Source organism: Xyrauchen texanus, chromosome 28 (assembly GCF_025860055.1).
Source record: "Xyrauchen texanus isolate HMW12.3.18 chromosome 28, RBS_HiC_50CHRs, whole genome shotgun sequence".
Taxonomy (NCBI): Eukaryota; Metazoa; Chordata; class Actinopteri; order Cypriniformes; family Catostomidae; genus Xyrauchen; species Xyrauchen texanus.
The window spans coordinates 35277196-35291528 of NC_068303.1; the positions used below are offsets into that span (position 1 = coordinate 35277196).

The 14333-nt window shown below is 39.7% G+C and overlaps 1 pseudogene; it reads left to right on the plus strand.

Annotated features, from left to right (window-relative positions):
- Nucleotides 1-14333, plus strand: part of LOC127621719 (centrosomal protein of 128 kDa-like) — a 37608-nt pseudogene that overhangs the window by 9058 nt on the left and 14217 nt on the right.

Genomic DNA, 14333 nt, shown 5'->3' on the forward strand with positions numbered 1-14333 from the left:
AAGAAAAACTGTGTCCAGGTGTAAGTAGGAGAATTGGTGATGTTTTGAAGGCAAAAGTGTTCACACCAAATATTGATTTAGCTTTTTAATGTTTGTATGATGTTAACTGATTAATGAAAACTATTTAAGAAATCCTCACTTTGAAAGTTTTTCCACAAGTGCCTAAAACTTTTGCACAGTACTGTATATGCAATACGAGAGATTTATAAACAATCTTAGTGGGTCGGTAATTTTTGACCGGGAATACAAAACAAACAAAACACAAAGGTTAAATGATCCTTTTAGGGTTTACAATGTTGCATGGCAACAAAATTGTAAAACTGGGTATAATTTACACAGAAAAGATTAAGTGATTTTATCTCACTAAAATCATATTAACACATTTTTGACTTGTGGCTATACTTTTGAAATGAAGTATTTTAAAGTTTACGTATTGACCCCATTCATTTCCAATGTGAGTGCCTCACTAGAACCCAGATTGTTGCGCTTTTTAAAGAAAAGGAGGGACGAGTCGAAATAATTTCTTTGTGGTAATCAACATTATGCCACAGATGCTGTCGATTGAGCTTAACTTGTATTGAACACAAAATAGTCCTTTTAAATCATTGGGCTTTAGCCTGCTGGATGATAAAACGGCAAAACAAAAACAATCCCACAGATTTTCATTCAATGAGTGACCCGAGCCATATCTGGAGATTATCATATTAGAGCTCTTGAATTTGACCAGTAAGCAACAACCTAGCAACTGTTTAGCAACGCCTTGACATCCAACCACTACACTTTAGCATTGTGTTAGCAAGGTTTTTTTTCTAAGAAAATGTAAAAATGGACTTCTCTTTGCATCTCAGATTCACTCAGAGACCTGTGGAGCGTGTTCACTGTTCAAAAGTGAAGCGTTTATTTTCTTTTGATGGGCAGCCATGTCAAGAAACCTGTTTGAAAACATTTCAAGTTAGTGGTATAAATTAAACACTTCATTTTTAAATATTTTGTGGACAATTTAGTGCATTCTGTCCTTCAAAAAAGGACTGACATTGGAATCTGGAAGACATTTGAGAATATTTCAGGCCACGTATGTCCATCACAGAAAGAAGAACCCGTTAGTGATGCTAATATCACACCACATACCTGGTTTGCTTTTATTTCTAATAGCATCCTGTTGTGCCAAGCGACAACTAATGGTGGTAAATTACCCACTGCATGCTGTGAGGGCATAATTGATGTGCTGTGCTTGAATTAGAATTTTGACTCTCAGTTGAATATAGTTACTAAGGAGACCTGTTGAAGAGAACATAATACATTTAGCTGGATAACAGTAATTTGCTGTATCTGAGCACCAAAAAGCGCATGTGGAGTCAGCTTGAGTTGTGTGATGTGTCTCAGGTGTCCTTACGGGTGGAGAGACGTCTAAAGGAGATCGAAGATGAGATGTGCTCAGGGCAACAGGTGCTTTCTCAAAGATATCCCGGAGAGAAAGCAAAAAACATATCTGGTGAACTGCAGGAGGTAGAACCCAAACTGCATATTATTATTGATTTACTAACATTTTAAAGGGGTCATATCATGTGGAATCAAATGTACCTTCATCTTTTGAGATAACAGAGCTTGATGTAAGGAGACCGTGGTGATGGTAACACACTCAATTTCTTTAATCACAAATTTACACTTACGCTTATTTAGCATATTCCCAGTAAATTTCTCTCTCTGGCTGAGAGAAAGAAATATTTCTTGAGATGAATCTTTTTTTTTGATATCTAGTGTTTTTCTTCTGCTGTCTAAAGTTTTGATTCCTTTGAATTCAAACTAAGATAACATCAATTCATAACTGTTTACACGTATGTGTAAATTGTTAACCCTTAAATGTATGGTCATTTTCCCAAACACACTTACATATTTGGGTCTTTAGAGACCGGCACTTATATCTATCTAAAACAGATGTACAAAATACCCAGATTGTGTACAATAAAAAAAAAGACAATTACAAAACAATAAATTAAATTGTATTTTTATATATTTGTATATTTTATTTTTCATAAATTAAAGAGAACCATATGCTTTCATAATAATCATGAGTCTCGTGGAATAATTTATTAGACTTCTGAATTATAATTTTGTGTCCTTTTGAAGCTTGAAGATGTGGTCACCATAAACTGCCATTTTATGACATCACTGAGCACACATTTTTTTTTCACAATTGCTCCCTTTGTGTTAAGAAAAATAATGAAGTCATATAGGGTTATAACAACACAGGGGTGAGTAAACAATGACTGAATTTAAATTTTTGGGTGAACTTAATGAAAATTAAGTATTTTTAATTGTCACAGCGCTCACTTGCTGTGACACGCCCCTACTTCTTAGCTTGATTCTTTATCTGCGATGTTCACAACATTACTGAAATAAACAATTTTGAACACAATATTACTCTGTGATGGTGGGGGTAGTTAAGCGCCAGTTTGTGAATGGAGAGCGAGATCAGGAGATGAGAATGGTAAGTATAATCACCTGGCATTGATAGTCTCTAACAGCTGTTTGTCATTGCAGTGAGAGTGCAGACAGGCTTGAAAAGAGAGTTACGAGACACAAGCTGGAGAAAGACTGTGAATTTATGTCTGCTGAAAAGTGTAGTTTCAGAGTACGATCACTGAAAAGCATAAATATTGTGTTTCAAAGAAATAAAACACTGTTTGAGTTGGATTTGCCATCTCTCACTTCCTCATTTTCCCTAACTGTGAACATTGTTACACTGGTGCCAAAACCTGGGATTAAGGGAGAAAGAATGCCACCATGGATCCCTAACCTCTGGAGGACTTGGTCAAGACCATGGACAGCATTCATGTTCGCTGTCCTTTTCTGAATATTGCGCCGCCGTTTTGTGGTCCGTTCTGCATAAGTCAGTGGCTGAGTTTTGCTTGTCGTGGTACATTAGTTTCCCTGCAGAGTTCAAGGCCGACCCACCGGCCCGCTCGGTTCTCCAGATGGCCAATCTGCCCCTGATCGGCCCCAAAGTGCGTCGGCCTACCGGAAAAATGCCTGGTATGCCAGATTACCAGTTCAGCCATGTCATGCAGGCATCGCTTTGTGTTGATTATGGTGGACTACACAACTCAGCACTGCATGGGTTCTCCCATTTGAATTATTGTATAGGCATAAGCCTCGTGGTATCTTAGATGTTGTGAGTGAAAATTGAGATGAGGGACCTTCAATCAACAAAAACGAAATTCAAAACGTTCTTGACCTGAGAGCAAAACTCCACACATTGGGGCAACTATCATTAGGAGAATTTGCTACAGGCCTCAAGAACTTCAGACCCGACTGTATAACAGGGGAGCTCGGCTACAGGAATTTACACAGGGAGATAAAGTCCTTGTATTACTACCCACATTATGCTCTTAATTGCTCGCAATGTGGCAAGGGCCCTTTGAGGTCACACGGTGAGTCAGGGAAGTCGATTATGAGCACTGATAGGGGTGGAACACATCAGATTTACCACCTCAACCTCTTAAAACCATGGAAGGAGGTAGTCCGGTGGCTTTGGCGATGGTAGTACTGGAGATTGAGAAGCTTGGGCGGGAGGTGAACTTAAATGCGGAAACCACCTCTCACCGTCGCAAATCACGGATGTGGCCCAGTTGCAAAGACAATTCTCTGATTTTGCTGTAATTGTAAAACATTTTGTGTCAAGATACGAACAGTGGATAGACAGATATACACATCTGTTAGTTTGATTAGGTGGTTGGCATTTGGCCATTTTATGATTACACTCAGAAATGTCCCGGTTACGTACATAACCTCGGTTCCCTGAGACGAAAGGTACAAGACTTCATACATGACCTATCTGACACCTCTCTATAATAACGCCAATATTTTAATATTGGCTATGGTCATACCGCCCCTTCCCGGTCATACGTACCTCGCCCCTTCCTGGTCATACGTACCTCGTAAAACACCATATCAAAACAACTTCAGGGGTAGTGGTACGCAGTCATCCCTACCAATTTCCCGAGCACAAAAACAAGTGGCTTGAGAAGAATTAGAGGCCATACTAGATATGGGGTAATAGAAGAATCCCACAATAAAGGGGCCAACCTGGCGGTACTGGTTCCAAAAAGCGATGCTCGGTGCAGTTCTGTGTAGATTATAGAAATGTCATTGCCGTGTCTAAATTTGACATGTACCCAGTGCCTTGCATTGATGAACTGCTCGATCGGTTGGATGTGGCTTGCTTTTATTTAACAAAGGTTTATTGACAGATCCCCTTATCCACACCATTTGGCTTTCACCAATTCATGACCTTTCCGTTTGGTTTGTTTGGGGCCTGGCTACATTCCAGCGCCTTATGGAACAAGTCCTCAGACCACATTCTGCGTTTGCCCCTGCCTATCTGGATGACATCATTATATACAGTAATGATTGGCATCTGCATATGCAGCATCTGGGGGGCAGTTCTGAGGTCGCTCCGAAGGGCGAGAGGGCAAGATGGAAAACCCAAGGGCGAGACGGAAAACCCCAAGAATTGTGCATTTGGACGGGTGGAGGTATGGTATCTGGGGTTCCACTTAGGTCATAGGCAGGTGCGCCACCAAATTTACATTTACATTTATGCATTTGGCAGACGCTTTTATCCAAAGCGACTTACAGTGCACTTATTACAGGGACAATCCCCCCGGAGCAACCTGGAATTAAGTGTCTTGCTCAGGGACACAATGGTGGTGGCTGTGGGGATCGAACCAGCGACCTTCTGATTAACAGTTATGTGCTTTAGCCCACTACACCACCACCACTCCAAATTGATAAGACCGCAGCAGTTGCAGCCTGCCCAAGACCCAAGACCAAAAAGGAGGTGATACAGTTCCTGGGGCTGGCTGTTATTGGAGGTTTGTGCCTAATTATTTGGATGTCACCAGCCCGCTGACTAATCTCATTAAAAAGGGAGCCCCAGACCCGGTACAGTGGTCGGAGCCGTGCCAACAGGCTTTTATGCAAGTGAAAGCTGCACTTTGGGGTGGGCCGTTGTTACATTCTCCTGATTTTTCTCTCCCTTTTGTTGTTCAGACTGACATATCTGACAGTGGGTTGGCAACCGTGTTGTCCCAGGTGTTTGAGGGGGAGGACCTCCCGATGCTGTAGATCAGCCTGAAGCTTTCGCGAGAGAGGCAAGGTACGGCACCGTTGAAAAGGAGTGTCTGGCCATCAATTGGGCGGTCCTCACCCTTCAGTACTACCCCCTAGGATGGGCTTTCACCCTCTGTTCAGACCACACCCGCTACAGTGGCTCCAAGAAGGATGTCAGCGCGTGGATCCCCCGTTGGTATCTGGCCCTTCAGCCTGTTAAGTTCGAGGTGGTCCACAGACCAGGAGCGCAGATGACTGTTACGGACTTTCTCTCCACAAATGGGGGTGTGTGTGTGTGTGTGTGAATGGAGAGCGAGATCAGGAGATGACAATGGTAAGGATCATCACCTGACAATGATTGTCTCCAACAGCTGTTTGCCATTGCAGTGAGAGTGGAGGCGGGCTTTAAGAGTGAGCCGTGTCTACCAGTCATGAGAGAGAGTTACGAGACAAGAGCTGGAGAAAAACTGGGGGAATTTATGTCCACTGAAAAGAGAAAAGCATAGTTCCCTTACGACTCAGTTCACTTGACATTGCGTATTAATGCATATGGGGAGTGCCTACACACACGACATATTTGAATCCTCTCTATAATAACGCCAGTATTTTAATATTGGGTATGGTGTTTGAGCACTGCCTGTTTTGGAGCGAAACTGACCGCTATAAAAACAGGTGCACAGACACCATTTCCTCAGAATGTTACTCAATCTACACCACGCTATAGTTCAGGTAGAACTATTCTTTTGACCACTAAAGATAGCTACACTAATACTCTTCCAGCTCTATCTCATATACTCAATAAACCCCAAAGCCCAGACGAACTTGATGAAATAACAAAAAATTTAAATGCAGTCTTCTCTAGCACCCTTGATGTTGTCGCCCCACTTCGATTAAAGAAAATTAAAGAAATAAGCCCTGCACCATGGTACAATGATCACATTCATGCTCTCAAGAGAGCAGCTCGGAAAATGGAACGCATGTGGAAAAATACAAAATTAGAAGTATTTCAGGGTGCATGGAAGGATAGTGTCTGTAGCTACAAACACACACTCAAAGCTGCCAGGTCAGCATATTTTAGTAAACTCATAGAAAATAACCACAGCAATCCTAGATGTTTATTCAGTACTGTGGCTAAATTGGTTAGGAATAAAGCCTCAACCGAACCAGATATTACGTCACAGCTCAAGAGTAATGACTTCATGAATTTCTTTACAGATAAAATTGAAATAATCAGAAATAAAATTGGAATTATGCAATCATCTGTCATTACACCTCAGAAAACAGTGTCGAATAATTTTCCTCATGTGCAACTTCAATCCTTCGCTATCATAGGTCATGAAGAGCTAACAAAACTTATCGAAACATCAAAAGCCACAACTTGTTTGTTAGATCCTATACCAACTAAGCTCTTAAAAGAGGTATCTCCTGTAATATCAGAACCTCTTCTTAATATCATTAACTCCTCGCTATGCTTAGGACATGTCCCAAGAAACTTTAAAATGGCAATTATCAAACCGCTTATTAAGAAGCCACAACTTGATCCTGGAGAACTTGCTAATTATAGACCGATTTCAAATCTCCCGTTTATGTCAAAAATACTAGAAAAGGTAGTATCCTCCCAAATATGTTCATTTCTACAGAGAAATAGTATATATGAAGAATTTCAATCAGGATTTAGGCCTCATCTCAGTACAGAGACTGCACTTATCAGAGTTACAAATGACTTGCTCTTATCATCTGATCGCGGCTGCATTTCTCTTCTAGTGCTTTTAGATGTTTAGTGCTGCATTCGACATGATAGATCACGACATTCTCTTGAATATGCTGGAGAATTATGTTGGAATTTGTGGAGTTGCATTGGCATGGTTTAGGTCATATATAGCAGACCGCTACCACTTTGTCTATGTAAATGAGGAATTGTCAAACCAAACAAAAGTAAAATATGGAGTGCCACAGGGATCAGTTTTAGGGCCTCTGCTTTTCTCCATGTATATGCTTCCCCTGGGAGATATTATCAGGAATCGTGGAATAAGTTTCCACTGCTATGCTGACGATACACAACTTTATATTTCTTCAAAACCTGATGAGATTTCACAATTCTCAAAATTAGCAGAGTGTTTCAATGAAATAAAAGATTGGATGGCCAGAAATTTCCTTCTACTCAATTCTGACAAAACAGAGGTTCTAATTATTGGACCAAAAACTCTAAAAATAAGCCACTAAAATATAATTTGACTCTAGATGGATGTACTGTTACATCATCTTCAACAGCGTAAGAACTTAGGTGTTATATTTGATACCAATCTGTCCTTTGAAAATCAAATTACAAATGTTTGTAGAACAGCATTCTTCCACCTAAGAAATATTGCTAAATTAAGGCATATGCTCTCGGTTGCTGATGCCGAAAAACTAATTCATGCTTTCATGACCTCAAGACTAGATTATTGTAATGCATTACTGGGAGGATGTCCAGCAAGATCAATAAATAAACTTCAATTGGTTCAAAATGCAGCAGCCAGAGTGCTGACGAGAACCAAGAAATATGATCATTTTAGCCCCATTTTATCATCGTTATATTGGCTACCTGTTAAATTCCGTATTAATTTTAAAATTCTGTTAACTACGTACAAAGCTTTGAATGGTCTAGCTCCGCAGTACTTAAGTGATCTTCTACCACGCTATATTCCATCACGTTCATTAAGATCGCAAAATTCTGGTCTGTTAATAGTTCCTAGAATATCAAAATCCACTAAAGGAGGAAGATCCTTTTCATATTTGGCTCCTAATCTATGGAATAGTCTCCCAAACACTGTTCGAGATGTAGACACACTCTCTCAGTTTAAGTCTAGACTAAAGACTCATCTATTTAGCCAGGCATACACCTAATTTATCCTCCAACCCACAATTAGGCTGCTTTAGTTGGGTCTGCCGGAACCAGAAACCAGAAACATTGAGCATGATCTCTAACTCTGCAATAAATTGAATGGCATCTACGCTTACATCTTTTTATTTGTTTCCCTGTCTCAACCTCGGTACTCCTATCCTGAGGTCACCAGAACCGGCTGGATCCAGCACCATTCCTACTTCATGTTGGACTCCACTGCTACATGTCGCAGAATGATGATGACTAAATGCAGCCGGTGCCAGCCAAACATCACTTCAGTCTATTATGATGGACTTCAGAGGATGAAATGATGCCAACTCCAACCTGCATCACCTCGGCATATTGATGGACTACGATCTTGAAATGAAATGCATGGACTAACTATTGACAACAGAAGCCTTCATCAGCCAATTAACAAGGACAATTGCATCTATGTGAACTTCTGCAATTAATCAAGATGGACTTCAAAGACTTTGGTCATTAATCTTACAGTTCAAACACAATCGATGTTTAATCACTGACCCTTAACACTTAGTTTAATAATTTTAAACCATGATTTTACCTATACATAATTAATATTTACATTACATTCATAATGTTAGCCAGAGGGGAACTGGCCCCCACAGTGAATCTGGTTTCTCCCAAGGTTATTTTTCTCCGTTAATCTACATCTTATGGAGTTTTTTGTTCCTTGCCACAGTTGCTTACAGCTTGCTCACTGGGGTTATTAATACAATTATCATTTAATTATTTTTAAACACTATTAAAAATAGTACTTTATCTAAATTACACAATGATGATTAATTGATTTTTTAGACATTACAGTTTTATCGTCTGTTAATGCTGATATTCTGTAAAGCTGCTTTGAAACAATGTGTGTTGTGAAAGGCACTATACAAATAAAATTGACTTGAAATTGACTTGACAGTTGTTAATAAAATATGTTGATTTGCGCATGCTCTCCATTAAGACCGCACTACTACTGGCTCTGGCCTCAGTAAAATGGGTAGATGACCTGCATGCACTATCAGTCAACAATTCATGTCTGGAGTTTGGCCTCAGTCTTTCAAGAGCCACTGTCAAACCTAGAAAAGGCTATGTACTCAAGGTTCTGACCACACCCTTCAGGCGCAGGTGGTTCACCTTCAGGCCTTCTTCCCTCCTCCATTTAATTCAGATGAGGGACAATCATTGCATTTGTTATACACTGTGCGGACTCTACACACATATGTTGAGCGTACTCGCAGTTTAGACTGTCTGATCAGCTCTTTGCTATGGAGGACACACAAAAAGAATGTCCGTCTCTAAGCAAAGACTTTCTCACTGGATTTTCGATGCAATTACCCTGGCTTACGAGTTGCAGGATCAGACTTGCCCAATTGGTGTTAAAGCACACTCAACTAGAGGCATGGCCTCCTCATGGGCATGGACGAATGGTGTGTCCTTACAAGACATATGTTTTGCAGCAGGATGGTCCTCTCAAAACACATTCGCAAGGTTTTACAACCTAGATGTAATGTCTCTTTCTTCACAAGTCACACTCTCTGTTTAGAGCACTTGCTATTCATTGGCCATATATATACAGTATATATATACTTATGCCCTTCCCTTTAAGTACGGCCTCCCCATCATTTACACAACCGCCTACATTCAGGCTGTTATAATTACATAAAGTCACAAGCACTTTCATTATAAATATACTCTCTTCCCGACTGGGTTCATAAGGAGTTGATTATACTATATGACTATATTTAATATCGTTATGAGCGCTCTCCTCCTGGCCATCACAAGGATCACTCACTGCGGCATGTTTATGTCGGTCGTCATCCCATAAAACTATGCCGCCAGGTTTCCTCCCGGGGAAGTTATGTCGTGTAGTGCGCCGTGATGGGATTCTGTTCCCCATATGCGTTAATACGCAATGTCAAGTGAACCGAGTCGTAAGGGAACGTCTCAGTTACATACATAAAATCGGTTCCCTGAGACGAAGAGAACGAGACTTTGCGAATGCTAGCTGCACTACAAGACTGTTTTTATAGCTGCCAGTTTCCGTGCCAAAATAGGCGGGGCTCAAACACCATAGCCAATATTAAAATATTGGCGTTATTATAGAGAGGTTTCAGATAGGTTGTGTATGATGGCACTCCCCATATGTGTTAATACGCAAGGTCTCGTACTTTTCGTCTCAGGGAACCGAGGATATGTACATAACTGGGACATTTCTGAGTGTAATCATAAAATATCCAAATGCCAACCACTTAATCAAACTAACAGATGCGTATCTGTCTATCCACTGTTTGTATCTTGACACAAAATGTTTTACAATTACAGCAAAATTAGGGTTGACTTAAAAAAGAAGAACCAGTACATACAAACTACCAGTAAAACCTCAAAGGGGATTTCAGTTAAGTTTCAAACCCATTACAGGCTCAAATATCCAGATAACATTACAGCAAACCCACTGTAATGTCCACTGTTGTGACACAAAACTAGGTTTGTACTGTGCTCTTATCAGCAGGGGGCAGTGTCTTATCGTGTTTTGCCTCTGTTAACAACACCTCATTTATCTGAGAGACTGCTGATGAATGAAACCTCATTTACATCTTCTCTCCATCGCAGTTCACTAATGAAAAGTCTGCGTGCCTCAGGCTTGGAGAAATAACGCATTTGTTGCGAAATTACGAGAAACAAACAAGACGAGCAATTCAGAATAGAAAAACAAACACTTAGTCACCAAAAAAGCTGTTGAGAAAAACATTGTCCCGCTCCTTTGCACACCCATATGATCTAGACAGCCGTTAGAGCGGTGAATGATGTCATTATAGCGTTTTACAAAGGCATTTTCTCAAAGATGTGTTTCTTGAAAACGCATGCCTCATAGACTGATTTTATGTCAGTCACAAACAACTTTCTGATGGAATCAGTAGCGTTTCAGGTGATACTGTATACTCAAAATAGGGATGGGACAATATGCAACGATTCAGTTTGATATACGATATGAGGTTCACGATTTTATATAATCTCGATTCGATATAATAACATTTAAATTACATAAGTATTAAAAAATGTTTGAGCAAAATAAAGTTCTTTAACACACAGTATAAATGCTCAAAGTTTAAATAATAAGAATAAACTTTCAAAAGTAGTGGGCTACATTCAGGCAGATCAGGTGCATAACAAGCAATAGAACTGAACAAAACTTGTATATTTATATTTTAATAATTTGATTGTCATTATTATTATTATTATAATAATCAAAATGTAACTTTGTGAAATAATAAATACAATTCTAAATTATATTAATTCATATTATATCATGTAATTGTATATAATAATGATATGAGCCAGTGGCGTGACTGGAGTCTGCCAAGATCAGGGGCTGAGCCCATGGTCCATTAAGAGGTATACTGTGAATGAAGTTTTTCTGAATGAGTTCCCAGCCCTGCTAAATGCTTATCCCCCTTGCAAATGCAGTTAATCCAATAATAATAATAATAATGTATTTCTAAGTGCCTGTTAAGGTCACACAAAAATGTAAATTCTATCATAATTTTATCACCTTCATGTTGTTCCAAACCTATGTGACTTTCTTTCTTTCATGGAACACAAAAGGAATTGTTAGGAGGAGATGCATGTTAGTCTCAGTCTTCACTGTCATTGAATTGATGAAAGTAAATGGTGACTGAGGATGTCTTTCTGTCTAACGTCTCCTTTTGTCCACAGAAAAAAATAAGTCATACAGAATGACATGAGGGTGAATAAATAATGACAGAATTGTAATTTGTTTTGTGAATTACAGTTCACTAAACTTTCTGAAAAAAAAAAAAAACAAACAAAAAAAAAACAAGCCTTGGCTGGTTTGCTGGGTTTAGCTGGTCTCCCAGCCTGGTCAGACTTGTCTGTTGGCTGATTTTAGAGGGGGTTTGGTCACTTTTCAGCTGGCCAGCTTAAACCAGCAAAAACCATCAAACCAGCTTTGGCTTGTCTAGGATGTTTTTAAGGAAATACTGATGTCTGCCTACCATTTCTTGATGCCATCGTTCTTTGAATGTATTGGATCCTGTTCTCACTGAGACTACCTGCTACCGTGATGTAAAAAACTGTCTAATATCCAAACTGAAAAACAGAATGAACAACTAATTTTATCATATAATAAAAGGAAGCAGCTGGCTAAAGGGATTAACCTGGGTGACTGGAATGGGATCAACAGTCTGCCGCTCTGGTCTGGACCAACACCGTTGCATTTCCCGAACATTACCGAACAGCCTCTTTTAATTGTTTAACCCCTTGGAAACTTTGGTGATGGAGGTGTGGAGTTTGTGGAGAGTGAGACAGAGAGAGTGAGTATGGTAAGGTTTGACACCTGTGGGAAATCACCTCTAACAGCTGTTTGTGTTTCCAGTGAGAGCAGAGAGGGATTTAAATCCAGACTGTCAGAGGAGAGAGAGAGATTTGCACGGAGCAGTGTGTCTGTGTGTGGACAGTGTGTTGAAGCTGGGAAGCATTTTGGAAGTTTGTGTGGGAAATAAAAACACATGTTGAATTGTTGCCCATCTCCTGCTTCCTCCTTGAGAGAGTTGAAATAACTTTGTCACAGTGGTGCCAAATCCTGGGAGGAGGAAGGATATGCTGCCATGATGTCCTTATCGCTGGAAGAAGTATTCAAGTCCCTCGCCAGCATCCAACAAGCACAACACCAGGCCCTCATGGAGCTGCGGATGGAGCAGGAGAAGCATTTCAAGGTGCTCCTCCAGGCTCAAATGGAGGACATTGCGGTCAAATGGAGGATGGAGGGTGTTGCGGTATTTGCTGCCCAAGGAGGGGGCTTCAGCTGTAACCCCAGCAGCAGCTGGACGCTCGCAAAGATGATACCACAGGATGACCCGGAGGCCTTCCTTGAGCTCTTCTAGGATGGCAAGTGGGTCCAGTGCCACCTTCCATATAAACAATATAAAAAAATATAGAGCTATGCCACGCTATGTTTTTTTTTTTTGGTTCACGATATATTGATATTCGCTATATCATCCATCCCTAAATATAAATGATTTATATATATGGAAGCGTAGCATAGTTCATACATCATTAGCTGGGTAATTCCTAGCCAATCGCATGTAAGCCATTGCTTGATAAGTCTGCTCACAATCTATCACATTGCTGTTTCAGTGTGCTAACACAGACAACCTCCACCACCCCACCACCACCAGTTGAGCTCTGTCCCACACGGGGGTAGGCTCCTCGCCCCTGCCTCCTATCTCTGGCAGGACATGACGGTTCCGGGCACAACTCCCTCGGCCCGCCGGACGGGGCCTACGCCAAAGAGAGAGACATTGCTTTCTGTTATACATATAATGGCATCTTAAATCTCACTCAAGCCTGCGTGTCTTCCCGATAGATATATATATATATATATATATATATATATATATATATATATATATATATATATGTATATGTATATGTATATATATGTATATATATATATATATATATATATATATCCATCCATCCATCCATCGATCCAACCGCTTATCCTGTGTACAGGGTCGTGGGGATGGAGCCTATCCCAGCTAACATTGGGCTAAAGCGTGGGGACACCCTGGACAGGTCGCCAGTCCATCGCTAGTATATATATATATATATATATATATATACTTTATATATATTTATACACAATATAATGTTCTAATATTAGACTTGTTTCCAGTAAAAATATCTAAACACAAAGACAAATCAAGAAGCAAAATAAAGCAAGCAAAAAAAAATTCTAAAAAAAGAAGCCTAATTTAAAATGTAAAATTAATTTATATTTCTCAACCCCATTGGCAACTACTTTTTTTCTGGTTAATTACACACTTCCCCAAATCTTGTTAGATATCTCTGAAAAAATGTCCTTCACTATTCACTTTTATTTAATCTTAAAATGAAAGTGAATGGTGACCGAGGCTAACGTGCTGCTAAAAATCTCATTTTACATTCCGTGGACAAAGTCATGTGGATTTGAAACAACATAAGGGTGAGTTAATATGACATAATATTTCCCTTTAATACGTTGTTTTGTTCATTAAGTAAATGTATCTTGTTTTAAGGATGTTTAGATGTATTCACTGGCAAGCAAGAACTAAAATACTAATTAAGATAATGATTTTTTTGCAGTTTAGTGTAATATTATAAGGGTTGGGGGTCTCTCTATGATACGATTTAACATCTTTCTATAATTACGCTTGATATGACAGTTTATGTATGTCACTCCAATGACAGATAGCTTGCATTCTAGTTGTTCCTTTCAAAGCTATATGCATTCTGGAGCCATGCATGCTGGCTTCTCACATTAAATTAA